At 31.8% G+C, this 9347-nt stretch overlaps 1 pseudogene; it reads left to right on the top strand.

Annotated features, from left to right (window-relative positions):
• Positions 1 to 523, top strand: LOC149528493 (COP9 signalosome complex subunit 7 pseudogene; annotated as a pseudogene).
• The last annotated feature ends 8824 nt before the right edge of the window (positions 524 to 9347 follow it).

Here is a 9347-nt window from a genome sequence, read left to right as displayed (position 1 = left end):
ATGCGAATTTTTTTTTTGAAGGAAGCAGAGAATGACAGAGGGTTGGAAGTGGCCAGATTGATAATAAATGCTACATCACACCCTTTCTTATTTTCTTTCTCAAAGATTTTGTCTGTACCCAATATCTTGGAGCTCCATGAAACAAAATTCTCTAAATTTCTATATTTTCTTCACTTGTTTGCACATGGAACATGGAAATGATTACAAAAGTAATACTACCTAGCTTCATTCATTGGAGCGTGATTGAATGCACAAAATAAATTAGTTGATAGTATTGATGCTGGCAAAGACTATGAAGGTTTTACCATATGATCTCTTGATGCACCAAATTGATGTTTCAAATGTTCATGAACTTGAAAACTTCCTTATCAATGAGTGTATGTACTTGGGTATTGTAAAAGGAAAATTGGACTAATGAAGAAGATGTTTTGAGATGCAATTTGTAGCAGGAAGGGATTTGAGACCTAGTCAACTTGATAATATGAATCTTGATAATGAAAGTGTTGGTAAGGCATTCATGTAAAATAAAAGACACCCATATTGATTGCTAAAGCCACAACACTGAGGAGAGCTAACTCAATAAATGAATGGAGTTGTGCCTTGATAGGGATGGCATTGAAAGGAAGAGGAGTTCTTCTAATTCCTTAGTCCCACATTAGGGTGAAAAGAGATTTTCCATGTATTTAAATACTCTACTACTTAATAAGTATAGTGTCTTAAAGACACAAAGGATTTTGAAGCCTCAACCATGTGCATGGATCTCAGCTTGTTAGATGAGGAAGGAAGAGTAAAATTTTGAACAAACATGCAAACCAAATATGTTAATGTCATCACGTGATGTGGAACCTGAGAATGAACTAGAGGAAGACACATGGCAACATGATGACATGTGGTGATTGAATATCAGAGGCATAAGATGGCGGCACATGGTAGATCTAACGATAGTCACTGTGTCACTAAAGGGTAGTTGCAAGGAGGTTGACCACATGACATGGTGACCCAACCAATAAGTGACACATGGAAATGAGTTGGTAGTGAGGTGGATGAGTCAAAAATTTACATGTGGTAGAGGCTTCAGATATGGCATGCTTCCTAAGGTGCTGATGTGGTAGAGAATGACACATGTCCCAAGGTCATTATGTTGTGATAACATGGAAAAAAGCTGACTGGGATAGCAACATAGCGATCAATGATGTGGCATGATGATGTAGCATGATGAAATGGTGAAGTAGGTGGCTAATGAGATGATGCCACATGGCACCTAGATTGTAGGGGTCAAATGATGAAGCAATAGTCAATCGATTAGAACATGACACATGGCAAGGCAATTAAACTAGGTTTGCCTTAGATGAAAAAGAAGAGGAAAAATTCAAATTGCATAAAATTTATTTTCTTCAATTTTTTCTCTAAAAATCATGTGCTTGGGAGGTTTTAAACAAAGTTTGTAATATTCTATAGTCAAAACTTTGGAAAAATATTAATTTTTACATAAATTTAAAATGAAGTATAGTATTGAGGTCATAGTAGAAGCCTAATTTTCAAATCAAGATTCTGGGAGTTCACACTAAGAAAATATAGGCATATTATATATTGCCAAAATTGGGAGAAGACAAACTTTCACTAGTACATTTGGACCAAATTTTCAACCAACATTCATTACTATTTTTCTCATCAAAATTTCAACCAAATTGTAGGTTGGTCAAAATTTTGATCCACCTACAATTTGGTCAAAATTTTGACAATAAAAATAGCAACAAACCTTGTCAAAATTTTGACAAGAAAAATAGTGATGAACCTTGGTCAAAATTTGACCAAAATTGGTCAAAAATTGGGTCCAAATTTACTAGTGTTTTCGATTTTGGAGTACATTTTTGCATAGGTGGTCACTAGTTCAAGTTATGTAGGGATTTGTATCAAGTAGCAAATTTTTAGTTTCATTTAGTTGAGGTAGTTCAAATTCAATTTCCAATAAAGTGATGAATTGAATAAACATAAAAGGTAGCATGAATATGATTATGGTCAAGTTTTGTCACATCAAAGTCAATTAAATGAAGGTTTTATCAGCATTCTAGATATTTTTAGATATTTTGGCAAATAGAATGGTTTTCATCATTGAATAGGAGATATTTCAAGGTTGTTATAAAATAATGATGAGAACTAGATCAGATCTCATGGGTAGAAAGAAGAAAGAGATTTTACAACTATAGTAGGATGTTTTCCAAGTGGACACATGTCATCTATACAACAAATTTGAGAATTTATTCCTCTATATCTTTTTCTTTCTCATTGTTTGTGGGGGTTCTAATTTTTTACTATGATACCATTGTTGTTGGAAAAAGTTAGGGAAAAATTAGGGGTTGGAAATTGAAGTAGAGATGGCTATGGAATTGATGAAGTCTGAGTGAAAAGATTTGGGATGTGTTGGTTCCAAACTATGAAGCTATGCTTTGGCTATGATATCCCTTTCCCATACCATTAGTTTCTTATTCCCACCATTTTCTTTGTTGTATGATAATAGATGTACATTGTATAGTCTAGTTTATTAGGTATCTTATGAGTCAATTTCATGCATTTTCATGTATTATTTTCGGGAAATAATACAAAGAACAATAGATGTTGGGTTTCATTTTAGATCTTGTCTCCTTTATCAATGATTTATGATGTTTTATGATCTTTGAATAAAGAGTCTAGATCATATTTGTAGTCCCTTTAGATTGTATGTTGTTTCATTGTTGCTTATAATTCAATGAGTTATCTAAATGCTTCATGGAAATCAATAGGGTTGCATGTTTATTGAGGAGGATATCAAGTAAGAATGAGATTTAGATTGAACATTGATATCCAATTTATAAGGTAAATGGATATATCTAGAGTCTTAGCATAGCATATGTGTTTTAGATATCCAAAATGCATGAGAAAGATTCATGAATTGCCCAATGGATGAGGCACTGATCAACTACATGATCATTAGCTTTTTGTCTATACTTAGTTTTCATCTACTTTCTCCACCCACATAAAATCAAATCAAATTCAAGTCTTCTTTTTATTTTATGTTTGAAGAGCTAGAATAGAATGCCCTCACTTAGCTTATGAATTGCATTGTCTTGCACTTAGCTATTGCAGATCTATATTATTGCATTAGTCAGTAAGAGAAATAAGGGTTTCGTCTACTATTGATAAGTTTAGATTATATGTTTAATTGCACTGGCACCATATAAGTGAATTTGAGGTACACCCACCTAGGTTTTGTAGATCCTAAAGTAGAAGAAGGATCTAGCCTTATAGTTGTCCCAGTGTCTGAAATAGTATGTTGAAGATGGGAGTTAGCTGCCTCTAGATGTATCTTGTTCTCATCAAAGTAATTTGAAACCTATAGAATTTTAAAACTCCAAAAAAACCAAGGAAGATGATAATGTGATCTACAAGATATTGAAGAATTTGACAGAACCATTTAAGCAAGTAGTCCAAATGATGAAGTTGTTAATCTCTTATACCAAATATTTTACCATAGAGACACTACTTGGGAGACTTGAAGAAATTGATAATGAGATAGAAAGTCTAGAGAATTTTCTAGAACAAAGACAACTTTAAGTGCCCTAAACATTCAACATAATCTATCAAGGAGCACAAGACCAAGAGGATATTTTTCTAGTAGTAGTAGATCTAATGAGGAATGAATGATAGAAGAAGGAGTAGCCCTTCTTGCAAGAAGAGAAAAAGATGGTAAGAAATTTTTTAAATGTTAGACTTATAATGAATTTTTTCCTTGAAGATAAACTTTAACAACTTTGCGAGATCCATGACAAACATGTTCAAGAAAGATACTTTGAAGTTCAATAGAAAAGATGAAGACACATTTGTTTTGTATGGATCAAGAATATTGGATCTTAACAAAATCATCAAATAAAATCATTGTTTAAAGTAATCTAGAAACTTGTACCAAGGAATAGAGATTTTTTCATGTGCAACATGAGAGCTAGAGAAGCAATATTTTTTGCACTTCCTAAAATTGAATACAACTAGGTAAAATTATTTGATACTTCTCATTTGATTTGGAAAGCTTTGGAAACTAGTTTTGAAGGTGATGAACATTCTAAGAAATTGAGGCTACAAAATTGCATTTTTGCATTTCAAGGTGCTAAAATGATGGAAGATGCATCTATAAGAACATATGTAGGATCAAAAATTACTATAGGTATCAGATCTCAAGTAGGAACCAAAGAAGATGATGAGGTTATATGGAAGATATTAAAGATCTTAACACCACCATTTATGTCAATAGTTCAAATGATATAGTTGTTGATGTCTTGTACCAAAGATTTCACAAAGGAGACATTTCTTTGGAGACTTGAGGTAGTTAAGAATGAGCTTAGACAGTTTGGACAATTGACGAAAATAAAAACAAATTTTGGTGCCTTGAATATTTGTCCTAGTTTATCAAGGAGTACAAGTGCTCGAGGAGACCTTTTTATTAGTAGAAAATTTGATGACAATAGAAAGATTGAAGAAGGAGTAGCCATTTTGATAAGAAGAGAAAAGGATGCTAAGAAAATCTTTAAATGTTGGACTTGCAATGAATTTGGTCATTATGCATCTAAGTGTCCTAAAAGAGATAACAGGTATAAAGGCAATTTAAAACCTAGAAGAGATAGAGAGTGTCTATATGCAAATGAAGAAGATGAATCTGATGAACAAGTAGTAAGTGTTAGTGATGATGAAATAGAATTTTTATAAATTAAAGAAGAAAGTCCAAAGAAAATAGCTTTGGTATCACAGGTTGAAAAGAAATCTAATTGGATAATTGATAGTGGTTGTTCACATCATATGACTAGTGATATGAACAAGTTTTTTGACTTCAAAAGTCATGATGGAGGCATTGTCAGAATTGGAAACATTGTAGCATGTCATGTTAAAGATATTGGATCTATAACTCTTGATGGTAAAACTAACACTAAGGATATATATTTTGTTGATGGTTTGAAGCACAATCTTTTAAGTGTTAGACAACTAGTGGATAAAGGTTATCAGCTGTAGTTCATAGAAAAGACATGCATGATTAGACACAAAGATGGAAAGATAATTGAAATAGGAACTAGATCTAGAGGTAATGTATTTTAGTTGCATCCTATTGAAATGACATGTTTGGTTGCAAAGTTAGATGAAATTTGGTTATGGAATAAGAGATTTTGTCATATAAACTTTGAGAATATTGTGAAGACTAGTAGTATGTTTGTAGTTAGAGATTTTCCTAAGACTATAAAGCCTACTAACACAATTTACAAGGAGTGTGTTTTGGCAAAGCATAACATAACTTCTTTTCCTAGTAAGAAGTTTCCTACTACAACAAAATTGGAGATTGTACAAATATATCTTAGCAATCCTATGAACACTAAAGGATTCTATGGTGAAAGATATTTCATGATTTTAGTTGATGACTTTTCTAGAATGATGTGGGTAGCATTTCTTAAAGAAAAGTTTGAGGCATTTGATAAGTTCAAGATATTCAAGAATAGATTTGATAATGAATCAATTATGAATATTAATTTGTTAAGATTAGATAGAGGAGGAGAGTTTACTTTAACTGAGTTTAATATCTTTTGTGAAGCTAATGGAATTAAAAGACAATTATCAATTCTGAGAACCCTTGAATAGAATAGTATAGTAGAGAGAAGAAGCATGTCAGTAACAAAAGTAACAAGAGCTATGTTAGCTAAGAATGATGTATCTAAGATGTTCTAGAGAGAATTTGTGAATACAATAGTATACACTATGAATAGAGTGCAATTTAGGAAAGACACAAGCAAGACCCCTTATGAATTGTGCTTTGGTCACTCACCCACAATTAGGTATTTTAGAATTATTGGCAATAAGTGTTATATCTATGAGTTTTAATTATGGATTGTTAATCAACCACACTTCAACATGATCCTTATATAAAGAATCATTCTAGAATGAACATTGGATTGTTCATTTGAAACAACTCGATAAGTTGATTTGTTGGCTCCTAACTAGAATGATTATACTATTCACTCTCAAAATAAGAAGCTAGCAACCAGACATCTAGAATCAAGGATTTTAAGCTATATGATGTGCATCATTTATGATAGATGAGATGCAAGTATTAATCTAAGAATAAAAAAGAACAAATTAATCTATATGTATGCATGATTAATCTATATGAAAGAAATATGAAACTATAAGCTAAGAATGCAAGAATGATTGAGTTAGCAATTCAACATAAGTTCAATGCAAATCAATTGTTAACCCCTAAAATGAGAAATTGAGGGCTTCTTAAATAGAATGCAAGAATTGATCAACAGTTAAGATAAAATTGGATGAATGATTGAGATTTGAAGAAGATTTTGTTAGAATAGAAAGTTTCCTTATGAAAAAGAAGTTAACTAATTTTCTTCTAAGTGGAATAAGGCATTAACTTATTTAATTCTTCTTTTGATTTTAGTCCACCTAGAGTTTCCATTTCTGAACTGAAGAGAAAATTTGGAGAATATATTTAATTTAATAAAATAAAATATGACCTCATAAATGAATATTCTTAATTAATTGAATACTTAAACTCAATAAGTAAAATGAGGATATATCTTATTAAATCAAATACATTTAATTCCTTAATATGTATTTTAGAAAAATAGGTAATTTTAATTTAACCAAAGTGTTAGGACTTATAATTAAATTAAATTGATTAATAAGTTTACCTTTGCTAAATTGACTAGACTTAGGAATTAAATAGAGTACATAATTAATACAAATTAGGGATTTTTTGCATTTGACACTTAGGTCAATTAGAGATCGTTGAAATTAGAATTGCCTAGTACTATAGGATTTTGAGTAAGATTGATAGACCAAAATTGATTTAGCATGGCAATGTGCCAATTTTTGGGTATTACATTTGACCCTCTTTGAATAAATATGTGAGTAGTGTGTTTGTTCAAAGAAATCAAAAGTATTAAGCATAGATCAAGAAGAGAGATTGGCTCCAAAATTTATGAAACAAAGAACAATTTATAAGCTTTTTAAGGTTATCTCTAGAATGAAGCTTAACCTTAGGGAATCTAGATAGAACACCTAAATAATGAGATTGTTAAGCTTTTTAAAGTTGTCTCTAGAATGAAGCTTAACCTTAGGGAATCCAGATAGAACTCCTAGATACCAAAATAAAAGAAGAAAGATTATCAAACTTTACAGAATTGTTTTGAGAACAAGACTCAATTATCAGGAGTTAGGGTTAGACTGTCTCAATACCCATCCATTAGAAGATGACAAGATTAATCATGATTTATAGAATTATCCCCAAAATGAGGCTTAACCCTTAGAAGTCAAGGTTAGACTATCCCAATACCTATCCATTAAATAGTGATTGAAAGAAAGAACCTAGAATTATCCCTAGAACAAGGCTTAATTCTCAAAAAGAATTAGAATTATCTCTAGAATAGACCTTAACCCTTAGCAAGAATTGGGAATTATCTCCAGAAAGGAGCTTAATCCCCAAATAGAATTTGGAATTATCTCTAGAACAAAGCTTAATACCCAGCAAGAATTTGGATTTATCTCTAGAATGAAGCTTAATCCCTAGCAAGAATTTGGAATTATCTCTAGAATGAAGCTTAATCCCCAGCAAGAATTTGGAATTATCTCTAGAATGAAGCTTAATCTCCAATAGGAATTTGGAATTATCTCCAAAATGGAGCTTAATCCTAGGTAAGAATTTGGAATTATCTCCAAAATAAAGCTTAATCCCCTAGAGTCTAGATAGAGCACCTCAATACTAGTCCATGAAAGAGATAACAAGGCCTATCATGAGTTATAGAATGATCCCTAGAATGAGGCTTGATCCCTAGGAGTTAGGGTTAGATTTTCCTAATACCTATCCATTAGAATTCTAACAAGAATTGTTATAAGATCTATTAGTTGATCAAAATATGAGATAGATGATATAGATACCAGATAGAGGGGAACAAGATGCACTAAGTGATGAGATTCCCTAAGTGATGAGAACATAAGATTCAAATTGAGTTGAAGCTAGTTTTGAAAGATTCAATGGTGGAATCATCCTACCCCCGTAGAAGTAAAATCAAAAGATGACACACTAGAATAGTGATGTGGAACCATAGATTGGAAAACACATGTGTGATCAAAGATTTAGAGAAATGTAGAAGAGATTAGAAAAGCATGAAGCAAACTTGGAGTTGATTCAAAGAGATTTTGAGGTCCAGAAGATTGAGTTTGACTTTGGTTGACCAATGTTGACTAGAGTTGACTTTTTCTAGATATTTTGGAAAATGTCAAGAAATTTGATTTGAAATAATTTGAAAAGATTAAAAAAGTATCAATAAAATGGACTACATAAGAATTCGATCATGTCAGTCCCAAAAATTTAAAGTGTGAATTTGGGTTGTTTAAGTGTGTCAGATTTCAAATTTGATCCCGAAAATGAGTTCAAAGTAGTCAACTTAGCTAAGGGGGTGATTAATCAATCATTTTAATAGTCTTGAAGAAACATGATACTTTGAAGAAACCAACAACCCCTCATCATGAAGGATGCAAGTAAAGTAGTGATCGAACCATGTGCTTATATAATGTAGCCTATGCTAGATGCAACCCTAGGTTTGGTTACCAAACTCATAAAATTATCATCACTAAGTGTTTAGCTAAACCCACAAATGGCATACAATTTTCATTGACATTGCAATCATGATAATATGAATATGACACTTGTTATAGTTTTTTCAGGATTAAATGTAAGTATTTGAGGCACAAGAAGCTAGAATGACCAGAACATTTGTCCCTTTTGATGTAGAAAGCTAACATAAGCATCAAAGCATAAACTCTAGGATGACTAGAATGTTTCTTGTGTAAAGATACACTGGACACACAAAAGATCCTTCTTATGCTAAGTAACTAGTATGTATTTTTTCTACAATGACCCTTGCATTCGTAACTTGAGACAGAAGTGTGTAAGTATACTCGTAGTGACCCTTACATTCACTTAGTAGGATGAGTATCAATATTTACTAGAGCATAAAAAATACACTCAAACAAGCAAGGACAAGAACCAACCTCAATGAAGAGTCCATATAAAATGATTTGAAGTACATAAGACCATCCAATACGAGATAGAGGCTCTTATAGTGGACACCCCTTTTATATGGATGCATCAAATCATTGGAACTAAACTAGTAAACAAAAAGAAAAGAAAAGATCATGCCCCTTGTCCTTACTTCTTTAGTCAAAAGAGACATCATTGAGTTACTCAAAGAGACATGATAAAGAAAAAAGAAAGAAAAATAAAGAAAAGCTTAGCATATTTCAAACCAGTATGAATGCCATCA

This window comes from Cupressus sempervirens, chromosome 11 (assembly GCF_028749045.1).
Source record: "Cupressus sempervirens isolate cs-2001-9-10 chromosome 11, ASM2874904v1, whole genome shotgun sequence".
Taxonomy (NCBI): Eukaryota; Viridiplantae; Streptophyta; class Pinopsida; order Cupressales; family Cupressaceae; genus Cupressus; species Cupressus sempervirens.
Note: the sequence above shows the minus strand (reverse complement) of the source record. Positions and strands in the feature narration are given on the sequence as shown.